Consider the following 22,646-nt stretch of genomic DNA (forward strand, 5'->3'; position numbering starts at 1 on the left):
CTGAAAATTACGGTAGATTATTTCACAGTGAAAATGGGTTTTAAGGTAAAATGAATTTTACAAATGATACATTCAAAGTTCCGGTAGGGGAGAGTGGGGTCAATTGTAACAGGGTACGATTGTAACAGAGAAACAATTTCGAGTGTCGGGTTCTAGATTTGGTTCCTAGGTGGCACACAAGGTGCATTTCATAAATCTACATGTACAAATCTGGCAACCATTTTTATGTACATTTGAAAGAGTTACATCACAAACGATATTTTCACGCTAGGTAAGTACTTTTTTGGTATTCGAATATTATATTGTAACAAAGTAATTTTGTTTAAATAAATAAAAATTATTAACCGAATATGTAAGTGGACACCTTAATTAACATTTCAAAAAAAAGTATTAGTTTTGTTAATTAACTAGCATTGTTTTTAACAAATGAAGCTGAAATGGCGTCTTGGGGACGATTGTAACAATAAGTAAAGGGACGATTGTAACAGCTGAAAATAAATAATCTTATGTTTACAAACCATTACTTAACTCTTTAAGAACCACCAATAGTTTCCTATATCATTTATATTATGTTGCATGCGCATTATTTTATTTGTCACCTTTCACAGCATAAATTAAAATTTTTAACCCCTTAAAGTTAAAAGTTTAACCCTTTAGGTCTCTGCTCATTATTATTTTTACTCCTAAAATATCACTACTATTTTGATCAATAAAAAAATATATCACAACTATGATAATATGTATAATTATCTATATTTTAGTTGAATTTATGAACTGTTACAATTGACCCCATAAGTGGGGACAATTGTAACAAGTGCACAACTGTCAAAAATTGTTAATAACTAATATAATAACATTTAAAATAAGGTATTTTTTTCTAGTAGACGATAGTCTACTTTGCTTGTCTGTCAATTAATACTAATAATATATTGGATTTTTTGTTAGTTAAAAATAGTTAAGTAAAAAATGTTATAATTGACCCCACTCTCCCCTACTTTAAGCAGTAATTTGATCTGGAATTCTTTATAGTCTAAAAGCTTACAATAATTGCAATTGCAAATCATTTCTTTTGTTGCATATTTTACTTATTTAAAGGAAATGCAATAATGTATTTCTCTATTACTCTTTTTAATCTACTTATATTACTACATTTAATGGAAATATTTTTATTCTAACTATACAATACCTTAGTACTCAATATTTAACTCTTTCACTTAAAGATAAAAATATTAGTTTAATCAGATTTAAATATTGTTATTTTTTCCTATAAAAAAAGAATTGTTTATGACACGAACTCTTTTTATTCTCGAGATTTCTATCTCATTATCTGATGCAATCTGATAATTCTGTAAACACTTCAATCATAAGTTGAATTCTTTCGTTGAAGTCAACAATTATCATTGCTAAAACGAACCAATAGTTTCTCATTTTGCACACGTATTGCTGATGATAAGAGAGTTTTGTTTTATACTTTTGCACACGGTGGCTTCTGACACCGTGTGCATTTTTGCACTCAGCCCTTGTTTCGGAATGCAAAAATGGTATAAGTATCTCATTAACCTTGATTCACTTATCATTACAAGTATCTAGAGAAGAAAAACATTGTCGTCTATCTGAAATTTCTTATCGGTGAGTGAACTTTCTCTTATTATAACAGTTTGAAGTTGTTTGCTTATTTGATCAAAATCTAAATTAAGTCTATTAAAAATCTATCGTAATTTAAGTATTTTTTTTCTACGTCTCAAATATTTCATTGAATCTCAATTTTAATAGAATTTTTTTTGATAAATGTGTTTTATATTCATAAAATAAAAATAATACTTATCAATAAAAAAACTTTAAAAATATTTTTTTTTAAAAAAAAGATCTTAATTTCTTTGAATTTTTATGAAAACTACTTCATATATTTTTGGATGATGATATAATGAAAACAATACATACGATAAATAAAAAATATGTAATTGATAAATAAAAAAAAATTGTAATAAAAATTCACTCTGAGGAAAAAAAATATGCTCAAAACAACCAGAATATGGTAAAATTTACCGCTCTATGGGAGCATCAAAACGCTCTGTAATTCTTACAGAATTACTTTGGTAATAATTTTAGCAAAATAAACAATAAAATTTGGTTTTGCAACATGTTATAAAATTTGGTAAATGTAGCAAAATTTAGTAATTTTATCATGATAACTTAAAATATGGCACAAAAACCATTTATTCTATTAAGCTTTTTTCCAGCTGTATAATTTTTACTAAATGTTAATTTTCGTAACCAGATTATCCAGTAAGCCATTTGATATGAACGATAAAATTACGAAATAAGTGGTTTAAAATCATAGGTCTTACTACCATATTTTGGTTTTTATTAACAGAATTATTATTTTTTTGCTAGAAATGTCAGTACAGAGCGGTAATTTAACCAGAATTTTTTCTTCGTGTAGAATGCTTTAATTTAATAGGTTATACAGAAAAATAATTATTCTGTTAAATATTTAATTTTTCCTAAGTTGACATCCCTATGATAAAATATATCTCTATAAATGAAATGAAGCTATCTAAACCAATTATGGTGCAAAATTTATGTCACTTAAAAAACTTAGTGAAAGAATATGTTAAGTGATACTTTCATGACTTTTAAAAACAAAATTGAATGGCATATTGGAAAATGGTTTTCAATTGAGAATTAATTTCCTATTTAAAACTCAGTGTAACATTCTGATAAATTCGGAAATTATTCTTCGTAATATTTTTCTAAGTTGATTTTTTTCATTTGCTTGCAATAATTTTATTTCGTTTATGATATTAACTGCACCTATCTTAACCTATAATTCTTATAATTCAATTTTAAAACATTTTAATAGCCTGGCTAAAACATTTTAATAGCCAAAGCATTGTTAAGTGATATTTTCACGAGTTTGTGAGAAAAACAACTTTGCATATTGGAATGCTAAAAGAAAATTTCCAATTGTAAACTCTCTTAATCAATACAATTAATTGATGATCCATATTTATTACCGAATGTAACATTCTGATTAATTGATAAATTCGGAAACTTGAAAGTTTTAAATTTTCTCTTAAAAACTTTTTGTTTTGCTTAAAATAGATTTTAATTATAAAAAACAAAATAGCTTTTTCAAACATTGCATGAATTGCTCATGGGTTTTTTTCAAATAAAATTTAAATACTTTTCTTGACTATAATTTTATTTCTTAACTTCTTTAATTAAACTAATATTTTACGTATAATAATTTTAATTAAACTAATATTTCTATATTATTTACCTTATTTTATCAGCTTAGGTAATATACATAAATACTAGTAATAACTTATTTATCAAATGCGTGTATCAAAGATAAGACAAAGAATTAGAACATTAAAAAATAGTAATTTTGCTTTTTGAAAAACTTCGAAATAATATAGTTATAAACGTGCATAAACAAGCATTTTATAATTCAAATTCTTAGGTGTTGTTTCTATTTTTTAATCGTGGGCAAAAAAATATTTTTTTGCTGAATCTGTTTCTCTTGTTAAAAGAAAATACTTTTTAATATGTATAAGGAAATGTCTAGAAATTGTATATGAAACATTCTTTTTCATTTGAAAATTCTCTCTTTTAATAAACATGTTCGAAATTTGCAACTAAAAGTAATATGTTCATAAATTCAGAAACAATGATGTTTTGATGTTTTCATACAGCATTTACTAAGTTTTTCAGTTGTTTACTTTGATTTACTTTGTTTATAATGGATTTTAACGTGTAAAAACAATATAAATATTCTAAAAGTTACAAGTAGGATTCAGTATTATTTTCATTTCTTGAACAAAATTTTTAACTATTATATTATCAATACTTTTTACCGTAGTTTGCTCCATTTTTACTAAATCTGAACATATATTACTTAAATAATTACTTGTAATTTAAATTTGTATTAAAAGCGCGTTTCAGAAGGGTGTAGATAACTGTTTTATAGAAAATATGAAGTAATGTGTGTATGTTAGTATTTAGTAATATGTTAGTATAATGCTGTGCTGATAAAAAATAAATGTTTAATGTCCTTAGAAAAGGTAAAAAATAGTTTTAAGCAAAAATTTTATTACTCAAAAGTATTTGTGATTCTATTTTTCTTTTTCTTAAACAATGTATATATTTTTATAAACTGAATTACTTTCTTTTGTTCAAAATTATAAAAAAAATCATGTTAATGCTTATATACAAAAATATATTCAATTAATAGCAATAATTGAGGGGAAATAGTTTAGGGAACAGATATATGAGTTGTTTCAAGCTTATACAGAAATTCATTCAAATGAAAAGTAAATATATTTTTAACTGCTGTATAGATTTTCTCTAACAAAAAAAAGCTAATAGAAATTTAAAAAGAAATACTTAAATAAGTAAAAATAAATAATGCTTTAAGATTTAAAAAAAATCTTAAAACTAGCCTGGACGTTTTTATTGATGTTGAATAAGCACTTCTGAATCAATAACTGAATTTTCTATTTCAATTTTTTTTAATTTTAAGCTTAAATAAAATCTTAGTTATTTTCCTAGATAAGACACAAAAATAGGTTGTTTAAATTTTTTCTTTTGAGGTTGATAAATAAAATTGGACGATAGACTTTTTAAATCTCAAAGAGGAACTTTTTTATTTTTAATATTTTACTATAATTATTAAAGCTTCAAGAAAATGTGCGGAGATTATAAAGATTTTAAAGATTATTAAGGAATTACTTAATAAAATCACTTAATTACATGTAATTAAAAATGTCCCTTGCACGAGATTTTTTTCACAAATAAAATTTAGAGCTAATGTTACATGAACGAAATTTTTTATTTACAATTTGAAACATTGTATAAAAGTGCGCCCACTTGAAAAAATCTTTTTAAAAAAATATGTTATTTTTCATCCACATAAACATGTATTCTTTAATACATTTAAAGTAATATTTTTGTTCCGAAACTTATTTGTGACTGAGGTTTGAAAAATACAATTTATTTTTCAAAAATTTGTAGCGCAACGAGCTTTTTTAATTAGGTGTAATTATTTACTATCTTTGTCATTTTTTTAATATTTATCTTTTGAAAGTTGGTATAGTTTATATTCAAAGATGCCACACAAAAAATTCTGTTTCTAGCATTAAAACTGAGAATAATATTTCCTGTTCTCTTAACATTCACAAATATTATTTTCGAAATTTATATTTGATCAAAACTTTATTTTTGATAAAGGTCCTTGGAATTACTCAGATTCCAAGAAAAAACTTCAACTTTTTTAATTTAAAACTCTTTGAATTTATTTCTTTATTTTTTTCCTTAAAAAATCTACATCGTTTAATATTATAGTTTAAACTATAACACAATTTTTATTTTGGTGAAAATTTTTCGTTGATTATTTTAGTATAATCAATTTAGATATTCATTTGATTTTTTAAAACTATTTTGTACCTCTAAATCTTTTAACATTTAGGACATTTATTTTACATCGTGATTTCACTTTAATAAGACAAAGGAATAACGAAATAGAGAAATATTTAAACAAATACTAAAGCGAGGAAAAATGAACAATTTGAATGAATAAAATCGTGTATTTCTAAACTCTTAAAATTTTTGAAGATTCCCACAAAATCGAAATTATTAGCTTAAAAAAAATAATTTCGGCACCCTTCTATCTTGCTGCCGAATTGAACAAGGCCTGACCCTTGATTTACGATTGCCCCTATGTCTATAAGTACATATTTACCCTTACTTACTGTTTTGGTTGCTTTTTGTCATTTTGAATTAATAATTGAATATTTGTCTTCTTAAAATATGTTTTATTAATACTTTTTAATTTTTTTTCTATTTTAAATAATAAAAGAAATATTTCAAGCTTTTACTTAGTTATTTTGAGTTTTAAGAGTATGAAACAATGCAAATTTTTTTGTTATTTTTATTAGCAGATTAAATGTGCGTTAAACATTTAAATGACAGCAGATATACTTTTCTGAAAGTGTGATGTCCTTGTCTCATTTTAAATTTTATTTTCGATTTAACAGGATTCACTATTGATCAAGACAATGTTTTAATATATTTTAAACCTAGAAAAAATTTTCACCAACCTTATATTTCAATTCCATTTATGTAAATATTTTTTGAGTGAACAGAAATATTATTTAAAAGTTAGAAATTTTTTATAAATTAGCCAAAGTAGCTAAAAATTAAGTCACTTCCATATTACTTAATTTATATTTGCATGCAAATCTTATCTTGTTTTTTTTTATCTCTCATTATAGTTACTCTCCTTTAAATCTTAAAAACATGCCTTGTGGATCCTGCGGACCAAATTGCACCTGCGAAAAATGCCGATGCTGTGGAGCAGGACAGTCAAAGTGTAGTACCGGATGCACCTGCAGTAACTGTAAATGCTGCAATAAAGCACGCAATTGCCGTTGTGGTGATTGCAAATGCTGCGGAGCGTCATCATGCTGAAATTCTCTTTCTGTTTGATTTCAAATATTTTCTCGCTGAATGTTAATTATTTTATCTATTAATCTGGAATTATTTTACACTTTGTAAAATTTCTTGTTTTATTTTCACTGATGATGTTTGAAATCAGCGTGTAATTTTATTTTTATTTAAGTATATAGTTTGTGTAAACCTTTCAAAAAACGAGCAAAACATTGGTTTATTTTATGTTAAGAAAATCGTGTGTTTTAAATTTTTGAAAATTTGCATATTTTTTAAACTCATAGTAAAAATATTACATGTTAAAATTATGAATTTTATATCAATGTAACACATTTTTCTTATTTAATAAAATTTATAAAAACCATAAAATGTATCTCAATTCTATTTACTGCTTATTTTTTAGTTTCATTTCAAAATTGCTCATAGCATCATTATTTGAATAAATATGTTATTAGAATAAATGTTGTAAAATGCGACTGTTTAAAAAGAGTCTTAAGCGAATGGTAATGAAATGCATTAATGAAGTTCTAAGTGATTATTGACCAGTTTTCAGACAGTTATTTTAACAAAAGCAAATTTCAATTTAAAAATATTTTTACAGATAGAATAAGAGCAAAACAGATTTTATTTTAGAACAAATTTATCAGAATCTTTCGTAACATCAAAAAAAAATTTAGAGTGACCCAATTCAAGTAGACGGTTTATTTTTATATTTTTTATTCATTGTGCAGATAATAATGTTATCTCTCTATATATATTTTTAAAAAATAATTGTAGTCTTACCATTTCATGAATAGAAAAATCTAATAATATGGTCATTACTAAACAAAGACGATCTGTGGCTAAAACCAGCATAAAAGCCATTTTACTTTTATGAATTTTTACCATAAGTAATTTATTTATCCCTTGTTCAACAGTATTTACCAGGAATATTTCATTATCATCCCTTTCTAGTAGATAGAAAAAGCATTCACAGAACAGCCCACTGTGGCTAGAGGGATGAGGCAGATAAAGGCTTTAGAATTTTGAGACGTGTGTTGGTTCAAGCCATCACAGGGAATCGAATCCCAGCACTTCACAATGTCAGCTCAGTTACTTTACCTATTTAGCTTTCACAGTTCTATAGTCAGCAATTATAATCTCCGTAATTATTATAATTTTTGTTTTAATTATTGTTTGAAATGAAAAGCTTAGAATTGCAAATGTTCCTCATTTTAACATAAACTAATTGCATTATATTACCTGAACATGCAGCATATTATGATAAAGCATATTGTGATAACATGCAGCATATGATAAAGATGTTAAGTTACTGTTTTACAATTATTACTCTGTAAATAAGTTGCATTTACGTTTCAGTTAAATTTTTAAATAAAGCTTTTTTCAGTCAACCAATGCAAATTTAAAAGGAAAAAAAAACATTCCGACTTTAAAATGACTAATTTAATTAAATAATCTTCTTTAAAAATTCTAAATTACTCTTGTCCTCATAAAAATTTGTATTTTTCTTATTTCTAAGCAACTGCCTTGCGCTATTTTATAAAAATGATTCAAAAATCAGGTAAATTTTTCTATTAAATTTTGTGGATGCTCCTCTTGCAATTATAATACTGCTATTTCGTAATTAAAAATCTTTAAAAACCTGGAAAAAAAGGCATTAAAAGTAAACCAATTGCGAAATTCGTTAGCAGAAATCGATAAAAAAAACAGGCGATCCAATATCTTTTCAATACATTGCAACAGCTTTAAGAGATCTTTTTTCATAACTATCCAATGAATATAAATGTACACTCTCAGAAGATTCGGTTCATTAGACGTTAGATTAGATATAATAGATTATATATATAGATTAGGTAACAAAGCGTTAGATTTAATTGTTTTTGCATTCTAGTTGAACTGTAGTTTTGAGTAATCGAGTTAACCCTTTCAAGACTAATTTTTCATTTTCCAATAACAGGACAAATTACGACTTTAATAGATCAAATAAGATTTTTAAAAAAATAATAATTTTCTGGCAAAATAAAATAAAAAAGTAACTATTTGGGCAATTGGGGGAACGGGACATATATGTCCTACTGGGTTAAGACGGGACACATATGTTCCAGTGGAATTTTTTAAGTTGAAAATATGTCCAGGTGGGATCGAAAGGATTAAAAACGGCTAATTTTTACGATAATATGTTAAAAATTGGAATCTTATTTAGATTGTAGCAAACTTAAGAGACACCACGGTTTAGGAGACTTCAAACTTTTAAGCAGTATAGCATCATTTGAAGACAGCTCTGGTTATATTTGTGTAATATATCATCAATTACAACTAATTTCAAAAATTTAATTAATAACTTTATGGTATCAAGTAAATAAAAAAATAAAAGAATATTTTTTTAAACAGCGTACAAACATTTCCTTAAAAATCAATTGGATATTTTATGCAAGCAAAGTCTTCGTTGCTCTTGTTTTATTTCGAACTATTTAATGATTCGCTAAAGTTTAATACCCTGAACATGAAAGGACAGGAATGGAAGTATTTGGAGCTGAATGCTCTTCTCAAATACAACAGATACTCAATTTTAATCTCGAGGGATCATGAACAAAAGGTTCACCCGTATAATCCTTATTAGATGCCAGACTCTTAATGTTGTCCCGATGCAAGGATTATACGTAACGTTATCTATGCATTATTCACTAGGAAATTTTCGACAGTCTTCAGAATAATTACCCATCCACCAGAGATTATAAGACCATAATTTTCACTCCCCTCATTGGTTAGCCGCTTCTGCCAGTGCACGACCTTTGAAGAATTGCAACGTATAATTGTGCTTGTATTTGAGGATTAAAAATGGAAGCATGTAGAAAAATTTAATTATTCCACTTTAATATGATAGAATGCGAAAATTAATTTTTTAAGCAATGTTCATTCCAGAAAATAAATATATTATAATTATTACTATGGAAGATGCCAATGATATTTACATTAGTACAAATGATTGATTTTTTGCTTAACTGGAGTTAGAATTTTTTCTTTAAAGAAATGAAAACTGGCAACAAACCACTCTGTGTCAAACTAAAATATAAATCGGGAAATCAACATAAAAATTGCAAAAATCGGTATCATTACAAAATTTACAAAAAAAATATTACCACATTTTTGTTACACAATAAATCTAAATTTAGTATCTCTTAATATTTTTAATTGCATTTTTTCACATGGTCCTTGCACTGAGAAAAAAAGTATGATCGAAAGATCCAGAATATGGTAAATTTTACCGTATTTCTGTCTCTATGGGAACACCAAATAACTCGGTATTTTTTAAAGAAGTGCTTTGGTAAAATTAACAATAAAATATGGTTTTATCATATGTGATAGCATACGGTAAAATGTGGTAATTTTATCATGATACCTTAGAGCGTGGCATAGAAACCATTTATTTACTTTTCAGTTTTGTACTTTTTACTAAGCGTGTGGTAGTAATTTTGAAAACCAGAATCCGGTAAACCGTTACCATATGAAAAGGATTGCCAACTGAATGGTTTATGTACCATATATTTTTATTCTTTTAACTAGCAGTATATTTTTTTTCTAATCTGAAATATTCCCACACAATACGGTAATCTTAATTAATCTCAATCTTAATTAACCAGAATCATGGTGTCTTTTACTAAACATGCCATTACCATAGAGTACAGTAATTTCAGATTTTTTTCTACATGTGTATATTAAGAATCGACATCAGTAATTTTATCTATATTATAATGTATTAAATATTTTGAAGATATGATTTTCAAAATGTCGGTATTAGGTATTACACGGAGAAAAAAATTCTAGTTAAATTACCATAGTCTATGGTAATAACATTTCTAGCAAAAAAAAACAAAATTGTGGTAAAAAAATATATGGAATTTAAACCATTTATTTAGTAATTTTTTGTTCAGACATGTTCTTATTACCTCACAATTAGTAAATATACTAAACTAGAAAGTAAGTTGAGACGAATAAATGGTTTTTCATCCCATGATCTAAGGCTGTAGTTCCCCAATGTTGCTCAGCGGAACCCTAGGGTTCCGCGTACGAGGTAAACGGGTTCCAAGAGTTAGGAAGTTTTTTCAATTCCCTTAACATTTTCTAAACACATAATTATATTTTAATCCAATCAATAGCCCATTATTTACTTAATAATTTGATTGCTTTTACAATATTATTTAAAATAAAATGCGCATTTTTTTGGAAAAAAATACACAATTTTTCAAATAACATTGTATTAAATAAATTATGAAAAGGACATGCATTCATAAAATAATACATTCATACTTCCTATCACGCTTTTCAAACCAAAATAAAGCAACTAGATTGAAATAAAATAAGGAAATATGTTTCCCTACTATAAATTTTCAACATTTGCAGCAGCTCTTTTTAGTTTTCATTACGACGAAAACCATAATTCCGATAATTTCATTCATTTTTAACTTATATTTAAACACCAAAAATAAATTCACAACAAAACTAGATTCAACCCTTGGATTATGACTTCAACTGTCGGATAAGAAAACTAATTTTAGATTATTAATGATAAAACGATGAAAAAATATCATATTCTTCGAATTAAATATTTTCAAACTAAAGCAGTTGCTTTTAGATTAATACGTTTATTGTCTTTATATAAAGTCGGGGTTCCGTCAAAAGAATGTTGATCATTTAAGGTTACGTAGCCGGAAAAAAAATGGGAACTGCTGCGAACTGCTAAGGTACTATTACGAAATCACCAAATTTTACCATATTTACCAAATTTTAACACAGGTAGCAAAATGATATTTTACAGTTAATTTTCCCAAAATTATTACTAAAGTGCATCGGTAAAAATTACCAAAGTTTTTGGTGTTTCCATAGAGCCAGAAACACGGTAAATTTTACCATATTTATTCTGGTAGTTCTGACCATACTTTTTTTCTCAGTGTACAAAACCACAGCAAACACTTAATACAAAATGCCAAATCAATCTTCAATAATCAATTAGAATTAAATTTTCGCGCACTATACAGGGTCTTCTAAAAATCTCTCTCAATATACATTTTAAAAAACCTTAGTAAACTATTAAAACAAAAAAGTATAAACATCGAAACTCGCAAATTATTATTAAAGCAGGGAATAACAAAAATCGTATCAAAGTCTGACAAATCATAGTAGATATTAATGAAAGTAATAAGGACAAAAATAGTTTTAGTTTGAGGTTGAAACTTAAAGATGTTTACAATAATCATTCTTTCCATTCTTCTTTCCTTCCAACAATCAAACCTGTTTTGTTGTTCATTACACTCGCTTTCCTGTATAGTCAGATTTCTACGCAAATCATATTTTTAGTCAGTTGAATGTTATTTAATGCCCTCAAAGTGTTTTTTCTTTTGTTGCTTTGATATTTGATAAGCATTCTAAAAATACACCATACTTGAAATGCATATTAAGGGCAGTCTTTGCGAAGAACCCTATATAGTTGTTTCCGGCATATTTAGCCAGATTTTAAAACTATATATATTAAGAGTGATCATTATGGAACACCCTGTATTTATAAATCATTTTACATGCAATTTAGAATAATATTTTCACTGTGTAATTTTTTTATTAATTGGGCATCATACACATTTAAAAATATATAATGAATATTTTCGTTTACTTTTTTTAATAAAACATGCATTGCTTTTTTTTTCTTTATATAAGAACACTTAAAACATAGAAATACTTAATTTTAACAGAAATACTTAGTTCTTAACAAAAGTACCAATATCTAATTTATATTAACTAATAACTTATAAAGGTTTTGATAACTTTTATTTATCAACATCAATAAATAAAGTAAAATAATATCAACATAAATATCTTTAATTTATAATATAGACTGACTCATTTTAAAACTAAAGCAACAACATGAATACGAAAATGCTAAATTAGGTATATGTTTAAATAGTAATAAATGTGGAGTAAAATTTTCTAATATGAGCAACTAAAAATGCAGTTACAGCTGTCAGTGGCATTCTAAATTCTCAGGCAAACTAAATTCTTGTCACGCAATCTCAAGCCAATGCAGACAATGAAAAGTAAATGTGTTGCAGTAAAGTCTTATCTAAGAATAGTTTGGTGAGTAATGGGCTCGTCAATCAAGCAAATTGTTTTAATAAAAAATAATAAATTACTTTTAACTAATGAAATAATTGTTAGAGTAATGATAAGTGATAATTAACTAAAATTTTAAGTTATGAATACATAAGAAGAAAGAAACTGAATAAAGACAACAACAGCGCAAATAATGTCACATAAGCATACATGCTATTGGCTCTGTGCTATATTGAAGCATCTTTTCCAGCGTCGGAGCACAGATCTGTGTCTTGGCACTGAAATCTCGGTATTTTTTTTATATCATTATAAATGATTTTAGTGTCATTATAGATCATTATAGTATCGAAACAATTGTATGTCTGCTTATGTGATATTATTTTTGCTCTTTTTATGTGGCATTATTTGTGTCGAAATGCAAATCTGTATTTCCATACAGATTTTCATTAGTACTTCATTATAGTATTAATAATCACATAAACAATAGTGTGTCTATTTATGTGATATTATTAGTGCTTTTTTTACGTGGCTTAATTTGTGTTAAAATTCAACTTTGTATTTTGATACTGGAGAGAATGCTTCCTTACCGTGAAATGCAACTCTGTATTAGCAATCACATAGACAATCGTGTGCTTATGCAACTCTGAAATGCAATCGAAATGAAATGCAACTCTGTATTTTAATAAAGAGAATTCTTCACTATAGTATTAATAATCACATAAGCAATCGTGTGTTCATACGACTCTGAAATGCAACTCTGTATTTTAATACTGAAGAGAAAGCTTTATTATAGTATCAACAATCATATAAACAATCGTGTGTCTATTTATGTAATATTGTTAGAGCTCTTTTTACGTGGCTTAATTTGTGTTCAAATTCAGCTTTGTATTTCGATATTGAGGAGAATGCTTCATTACAGTATCAAAACAATCGTATGTTTGTTTATGGGACACTATTTGTGCCCCTTTTAATTTGTTTTAACTTTCCTCATATACAGTATTTAAAAAATGTAATGGCAGCATAAAAAATAAAAGTTATTTACTCCAAACCTATTTGTCTAACAGTTATTAACAAATTTTAAGTGAAAGAATTGTTACAATATAAATAATTAGTATTAAGTATTTAGAGGATATTTTGCTGATCGAGGAACGTTTTGAGAATGGAAATAGTTGTGGAGAACCACGGCCCTGATTTAGAACTTTCCTCTCAACAGCGACACCTATCTGGAAATATTTCTACTATTCATTTTAATAAATCATGAGAGCGTGGTATTAATTATCTATGATACAAACTTTATACTATTATATAGTATGCAAAACCTTCAGAAAACTGGAAATTTAATTAAAAGATGCCTGAATTTAAAAAGATTTAGCTTTTTTAAATGAAATATTATCTCAACTTTCAATTACTTTTAAAATTTATATTAATCTAAATTATATTACCCTCAGTAATTAATACAATTAAAAATTTACCTTCATACTACACAGAGAAAAAAGGTATCATCAAAGTTACCACATTATGGTAAAATTTATCGTGTTTCTGAATCAAAAGAAACACAAAAATGATGGTTTTTTCCAAAGCGCTTTGGTAAGGATTTTGGTAACAATTAAATATGGTTTTATAAGATGTGAATAAATTTGGTAAATGTGGTTAAATTTAGTAATTCTAATTTAATACCGTAAACCATGATATGAAAAAAAAACATTTATTAAGTTAAATGTAATTTTCATCTTTGTATTTTTTATTAAATGTAGGGTATAATAAGAACTATAATTTTGAAAACCAGAATTTCCGGCAAACCGTTAACATATGAACGAAAAAAATACTAAATGAATGATTTAAATACCATATATTTTAGTTTGTCAACAAGAGTTATGGTTTTTCCAGAAATGCCATTGCCGTACAGTGCGGCAATTTTGCCCGATTTTTTTTTCTCCGCGAAATAAACAAAGTTGTTTTCAAAACATTATTTTGAAAACCTATTATTTTAAGAAACATTTACATTTTATGAACATTATTAATTTACTGAACATTAGAACATAAATGAGCAAACACAACTTTGAACTTAAAATCTTAATCAAATAAATTTATTAATGCTAAAATTGAAATATTGCTCGATTCGAACAGTTTTATGCTCCCATAAACTACGTTTCTTGTTATTTCTTTCAACTTCAATTCTATTATTTGAATAAAGAATATTCACATCCCTTTTGCTAAAGTAAACTAATTTAAACTTTAAATTTCACCAAAAGCACAGAAAGAGCAATAAATTGGTGTTTGGGTGGCGTAAATCTTCTATCCCTTCCACAAATTCTAAGATTTTTAAGACTTTGAAATATTAAAGCAAATAATAGTAAATTACTTTAAGGAAATAAATTTTAGTATGAGCGCTCACAAAAGTTTCTCGGGTGTTACAAATGACGCTCGGGAAAATTCCAAAGTGTGTTTAATCAAGTGCGAAAGATCTCATAGAACATACAGAGACCATGACGAAGTATTGCAATATTCTTTCCAGTAATTTATGAGAAAGTTGTAAATCAAGCGTGATTCGCATTCAAAGAATAGAGTTATATGATTTATGTAGGTATTCTCTCTCTTTCGTTTAAGAACTTCAACACTTGAAGCATTTCCGGAAAATTATGAAAAATTGCTCATTATATTCATGGAAAAAGTTTTTAAGATTCATTTCTCGCAGAAATCCGTTTAACGATTGATATTATATGTAAGTATTTGCATATTGTAAGATATTTTTACAGTATATTTACTCTCATTTTGGTAATGAAATAAATAATCTCTACTCAAATAATAAAGTTTTCATATAAAATTAAATAGTCCAGATGGTTACTTAAGTTGAGTTTCTTCCAGCTACACGAAAATAGCCCCCTAAAGTGAGAAAAATCAAAAAATCGAACTGCACTCGTTTGACCACTTTTTGACCACAAATGACCATCTTTTAATTTTTTTGACCACCTTTATTTTGGACATAATCCTAAAAATTAATTTCGGGGGCTAATTTTGCATTTTTACGCCAAATAAATAAAATCCAATTTTTATATTGTATTCGTTTGACCACTTTTTGACCACAAATGACCACCATTTAATTTTTTTTACCACCCTTATTTTGAACATAATCCTGAAAATTAAATTCGGGGCTAACTTCGCATTTTTACACCAAATAAATAAAATCCAATTTTTATATCAAATTATATTTTCAAATTCAAAATCCATTTATAAAGGTATGTAAATAGAAAAATAAATCTAAAATATTATTTTGAAGATATAAAACTGTACCGAATATTGCCCAATATATTCGACGCTGGGTCTCTCACAGATTAAAGGGAATATCAGTGATAAAATGTTAGAATATGCATATTTTTTACATATTTTGTCACACGAAGAAAAAGCCCTTGTAAAATTACCGTATTGTATGGTAATGACATTTCTGGTAAAAAAAAACTATGATTCCGCTTAATAAATCCAAAATAAACGGTATTATACCATTCTTTTTCGAATTTTTCGGTTCATATTGTAACAGTTTGCCGGAAATTCTGGATTTCAAAATTTTAATTCCTATTACTGCACTTTTCGTATATTTACTAAGAAATTCAAAGCTGAACCTTGCTCTAAGACATCATGTCAAAATTTAACAAATTGAACCCCTTTCACCTAATTTTTTCACATATTATAAAACCATATTTTATTGTTAGTTTTACCAAAATCATCACCAATACCCTTCGGTAAAAATTACCACCTTATTAGTGTTCCCATACACAGTGAAAAATTCCAGATCAAATTGCTGTAGAAGCATTGGCACCCTAAGTGCAACATCCGTGAGATTCATTTTTCGTGAAATTCATTTTTATCGTAAAATATTATACTGTAATTTTTACAGTGGTATTTGTTTAATTACAGTGAATCAGTGAGTTCACAATAAATATTGCTATAAATATTACGGTAAAGCAGATTTTTTATTCGACAAAATTTTACAGTAAAAGTGAATTTTAGGGCACATAGTCCCGACATTGTGAGTTCTTTTTACTGTAATTTTTTACAATGGAGAGCCAAAAACATGGTAAACGTTGCTATAATCTGGTGGTTTTGACAAGACTTTTTTTCTCAGTACATGATACAAATGTGATTGTATTTAATATTTGTAAGCATAATCTCTAACTCAGATAAACCCTAAATTAACAACGCATTGTATAATTATTGAGGAAAATGTCAAATATCTAAAAAAATTCTCATCGAATTAAATATCAAAACAAATAAAAGTAAATTACTTTGAGAAAATAAATTTTAATCTGAGCTCTCGCAGAAGTTTCTCGGGTGTTACAAATCACGCTAGAAATAATTCCAAAGTTTATTTGATCAAATACGAAAGATCTCATAAGACAAACAGATTTTAAAATTTTTTTAGGTCTGTACAAGCAAAATAAAGGTACATTGTGATAAAAAGGACTTGTTCGGAAGATATCTTGTTTTTCCCGGAAGGGAAAAAACGTGAGATTTTTGTGTTACGAGTTTTTGAGTTTTGTGTTAATTGCAATTTTAAGCTTTTAGATTTAAATTGCACGTAGTATATAAATGCTCGATAACGTAGTATATAAAAACTCCAATCGTAGTATATAAAGGCTCCATTTGGTGTTAACTTGGTGTTTGGTGTTTGTATTGTCTTTTGTCTGATGTGTGCTTCTCGATATATTTGATTGTTTTTCAAGCAAAATAAGGCATTTTCTTTATTACCCAAGGATTATGAAACTTACTTAATTTTGTTCTTTAATTTTATAACCATGATTTCCAATGCACTTTTGATTCAGTATTTGATATAAACTTATTTTTAGCAGTTGTTTTGACCATTAAATTCAAAAAGATTTGAAACTCAGCATTCTTTAACTTCTGTAAAAAATTATACCAAAAGTGAGAATAAAACAGGTAAATTGAATAAGCTATAAATGCATTAAAATAATTGAGTAAATGAAGTTTTAGACATCCGTCATGCATATTAAATAGTTGCGCATAAAAAAAAATGCTTATATCAAACGATTGTTCTTTCTTTCGCTCATTAGGCAGAAATAAGCTTGACTCTAGAGAATTACCTATCATTGATGCACGTAAGTCGAATATTTACTTTAACTTTCCGATTTTATTTTTTTTCGCGAGCAAATGTCAATAAACTACGCTGCTGTCTGTAAGATATTAATAAATGTGACTAAAGAAGTATACAAAAAAAAAATTTTATTTTGAAGACTTTAAATTTAACGAAATTTTTTGGTCCGAATAGTCATGTTTAAAAAGAATCACCCACATACCATACGTTTTCCTTAATATAAAATCATTATTATCTATTAATTTTTTAACAAAATAAAGATTCTAGTTTTTACTATATATTTAGCAAAAAGGAGGATTAGTTTAAATTACGTTGTTGAATTATTACACAGTTAGGAATATTGGAGCGTGTTGAAATATAGCGTGTTTCAAATTTGTTACTACCATAGCATAGTGTCCCTCCCCAACATTATTCTTAAAATTAAATCAATCTGATAGGATAAACTAGGATTTGTATTAAAATGTATTAATTGTTAGCTTTGATGCAAAAAATATTGCTTCGTTATAAAAGAAATCTTAAACTGGTATAATATTGATTAAAACTTTTAACCTGACTTAATAAGATAAATTACAATTAGCTTTAAAAAGAACAAAAACAATAACTTTTACACGAAAAAAAAATATTTGTGCTTTATTGAAATCTTAAAATAATAATATAACGTAAGAATACTAAGTCAATATACTGCAATAGGTGTTTATCAACTATGAAAAACTAAGAAAATTTTAAAAACTGAATGAAATAAGGCTTTTTACGCAAAAAAAAATATTACTACTTAATTGAAAAAATCTTAAAATCTAATTATAATGTTACCAATTTTCTGGGCAACCTAGTAAGAAAAGATTGATTTACCCTTACATATAACTTATTATTATGCTTTTTTTTAGTTTTTTAAAATTTTTAGTTCTTAAGTCAATTTTGTTTTTGTTTTGTTTTTAATACCGAACTCTTTAAACTTTTTAAAAAATTCTCTTCCCTTCTAAAATACTGTTTCGCGAACTTCTACAGGTTTCTACCAGGGTAAATTAGAACAAATCCCTAGTATTGGTCATTAGACAGTTTACTGTCTCAACTTTGTAATGTATACAATAGAGAACAAAAGTTTTGAGACCTTACGTTTTTCTGCTCTAACTTTTTCTGTAAGTCCTTTGTATATAGGTAAAAGAAATTCATTATATTTTAAGAGTTCATGAAGACAAAAATAATAATAGATTAAAAAGTAATTATTTCATGATGAATTCATATTATTTTATGAATTTTGACCCTGTTTTTTACCTTGTTGAATGAGTCAAATTTTGTGGTAACTAAGCAGCATTTATGTTTCTGCTTTAATTTAAAGAAAAGTGCAGCTGACGCGTATCGAATGCTTGTAGAAGTTTATGGTGACAATGCTCCAACTGATAAATCATGTAGGTAATGGTTTGGACGTTTCAAGAATGGTGAAAGGTGAATGAAGAATCGTATACTATGAGCTGCTACAACCTGGCTATTCCATTACGGGTGTATGGGCTACAATTGATTCGTTTGAGCCGTGCATTACAAGAAAAATGGTCAGAATACGAGCAAAGACATGACAAAGTTATTTTTCTGCCTGATAACTCTGGGCCTCATGTCGCAAAAGTCGTAAAAAACTGTTTGGGAACTCTCAAGTGGGATATTTTACCACACCCACCGTATTCACCGGACATTGCTCCTTCTGATTACAGGTTGTTCCGACGGATGTAGCACGATTTTGCAGGTCACAGGTTCACTTCTTTCGCAGAAATCGAAAATTGGCTCCTAACTTGGATCGCCTCAAAAGATGAGACATTGTTTCCAGATGGAACTCAAAAATTGCCTGAGAGGTGGAAAAAGTAGTAGCCAGCGATGGACAATACTTTGATTAATCTGTTCAATCATTTTGCTCTGAAATAAATGCATTTTTGACCACAAAATGCGGACTGAACTAATTTGTACTCCCAATAAATGGTAAAAAATACATATTTTTACCCTTTTTGATCTATTTTTCTATTAAATTATTACAAAATTATACTTTTAACGTAAAAAATGTATTACAGTTTAAATGTGGATGATAAATGAAATAAAAGTAACAATACAAAGTATTTTAAAATTTTTATAGAATTTACTACTTTTGATCCTGGTGTCTATAAATATTGTGAATGAATTATGATTCCAAAGTAGAAAATACATCACAGTTTAAGTTTCCATGAAAAAACAAAATTGTTTTTAAATAGTGAGAAATAGCGGATCATACCATTTTTGATGCATTCCTTCCTTATTTTCAGAAAGAAAAAAAAACTTCTTGTTTAATAAGATATTTCAGAATTGTTGGCAGGCATGGCTTCACTTTTCAATGGAAACTAAAAAATACTTCTTTTCTTCAACAAAAAAAAAAGCAGGAATCCGATGCAATAAAAAAATAAATACAAGAAATTTATTAGATACATCGCTTTAGTCAATATGTTCCTGTTATTTGTGACCTACTTCAGACTTGAAGGACTTTTCAATTTTTCATGATTTCAGTTCTCAAGATTTTGTTTCTTGGCTTCTGCGTTTAGAGAGCCTGAAATCAATTTGTCCCTTACGCCGAGATATTTTCTATTTCGAACTCAAGAGTAAAATACTATTCTTTTTTCTCTGAAATTTATGAACTTTTGCAAGGAGTGAGAACATTATAAAATATTTTTTATCTTGTACATAAAATAAGTCTCTGCACATTAAACCGGAAATGCACTTCGTAGTAGTATTCAGACAAATAAATTGATACATACTTGGATTTATGAGGGACTGTCTGAGGGAAATTAAACCATTTTTGCGTTAACGGGAAAATAAAAAATAAAAACCTCACACGTCCAGCTCGACTACGAGTGAAAGAAAATATTTTAACAGAAATTCAAGTAATACTAGCCTATTTCAAAGGACTAAATTCACGGTGACCATCGATGAAAGGGCGACTAAATACAACAAATGGCGATTAAAAAATTGTATACCAGTCGCCACCCGATTGCTTTTTTCAACAAAAATTTACGCCATGTGCATAGTATTATTTTCTTAGTAAGGGCTAAGATCATTATGAAGATTTTATAACATTTGAAAAATTATTCAATTTTACGGTTGTTTATTGGAATTTTTCTTCATTTTAAAAATGAACCCCGTTGTGTTTACCATATTTAGCCTAATACTTCAAAAGAATATCGACAGTTTTTTTAATCGTCAAAAATTTTAAATTTTTTAAAAGAGAATCATTATTAAAAAGGCTACAACTGGCCTTACAGCAGCTTGAATCATAATTTTATCCTATTTACTTAGAAGCCTCATATGAGAATTTACTCGCGAAACTTTACGCTTACTCATATGTAAGGATATCCTACGCTTAATACCCTCGTAACTTGAATGCAAATCTTCATACAAATAGAATTCCTACATTATAGGAATAAGCATACTTCTATGAAGAATATATAGTTTAAATTAACTTGCATTTATGAGGCATTTGAGAGAAAATATGGAATACACTCAGTTTGGCCACAATAGAACTCTAAACTTATAAGTCGTACACTATTCTTTACTCATTGTGACAAAACCAGTGTGAGACTATAAATAAGCTCCTTTTCTAAATATAAAATGCTGAACATTGTTTAATAAAAATAGGTAATACACTATTAAATAAAGATAGGAGAAAAAGACTGCTTAATAAACAAAATTATTAAACACTGCTTGATTTAGATGAGTGAAAGATAAGCATGATTTTTTTATAATAAAGATAAGCATGAAACACTTTTTCTCACTTTCTAAATATAAGATGTTGAATATTGTTTCGTAAAGATAGGTGAAGCACTATTAAATAAATATAGGTGAGAGAGACTGCTTAATAAAAAAGATATTAAACACTGTTTGATTTAGATGAGTGAAAGACTTTCTTAATAAAGATGAGCATGAAACACTTTTTCTCACTTTCTAAATATAAGATGTTGAATATTGTTTCGTAAAGCTAGGTGAAGCACTATTAAATAAAGATAGGTGAGAGAGGCTGCTTAATAAAAAAGATATTAAACACTGTTTGATTTAGATGAGTGAAAGACTTTCTTAATAAAGATGAGCATGAAATACTTTTTCTCACTTTCTAAATATAAGATGTTGAATATTGTTTCGTAAAGATAGGTGAAGCACTATTAAATAAAGATAGGTGAGAAAGGCTGCTTAATAAAGAAAGGAATTAAACACTGTTTGATTTAGATGAGAGAAACACTTCTTAAACAAAAATAAGCATGAAACACTTTTTCTCACTTTCTAATTATAAGATGCTGAACATTGTTTAATAAAGATAGGTGAAACACTATTAAATAAAGATAGGTGAGAACGGCTGCTTAATAAAGAAGGATATTAAACACTGATTGATTAAGATGAGTGAAACGCTTTTGAAGTAAAGATAAGCATGAAACACTTTTTTTAATAAAGTTACACTATAAGGAAATTCCTGAAAGATTACGATAAAAAATACCAGTACTAAGGGTATCAGCTTTTCTAACATGCAATTTTATGCCATAATCTTTTCAGTAATATTTATATGTCTGTTTCGTTGTATTCAGTTTTATAAATTCCATGTGATTTTAGTAAGAAAAATTTGTAGTATGCATTTACCTAAGATTTATTTCAAAACTGTTTGTTTGGAGCTTTCGTGTCCTTTTGTGGACTTTGCGCCATTAAATTCTACATTCAATTCAATTCAATTCAATTCAACATTAATACAGGGTGTTCCAAAATTCTCTTTACAACTTCAAAACTTCATAACTTCGAAAATAAACAAGATATTTATATTCTGTCTTTTGCATGTATTACTGCAACTAATAAAATTTTGTTTAGTACACTTCAACATGCGCACCATTGGTGGCCCTAAGCACTTCCAGTCTGTAATGAATTTCAAGCCAGGTGATGTAAAGATAATTTTGGAACACCCTGTATTTAGTGAATACAATGATTCAATAAACAATTC

At 27.1% G+C, this 22,646-nt stretch overlaps 1 long non-coding RNA gene across 1 annotated transcript; it reads left to right on the forward strand.

Annotated features, from left to right (window-relative positions):
* Positions 1–1,584: 1,584 nt before the first annotated feature.
* LOC107451331 (uncharacterized) lies at positions 1,585–6,819 on the forward strand. The gene is made up of 2 exons (XR_001585059.4): positions 1,585–1,629; positions 6,276–6,819. It is a non-coding gene; the product is annotated as an uncharacterized LOC107451331 (long non-coding RNA).
* Positions 6,820–22,646: the final 15,827 nt, after the last annotated feature.

This window comes from Parasteatoda tepidariorum, chromosome 6, assembly GCF_982258835.1.
Source record: "Parasteatoda tepidariorum strain Cologne lab strain chromosome 6, Ptep-v5.0, whole genome shotgun sequence".
In the NCBI taxonomy this organism is placed as follows: domain Eukaryota; kingdom Metazoa; phylum Arthropoda; class Arachnida; order Araneae; family Theridiidae; genus Parasteatoda; species Parasteatoda tepidariorum.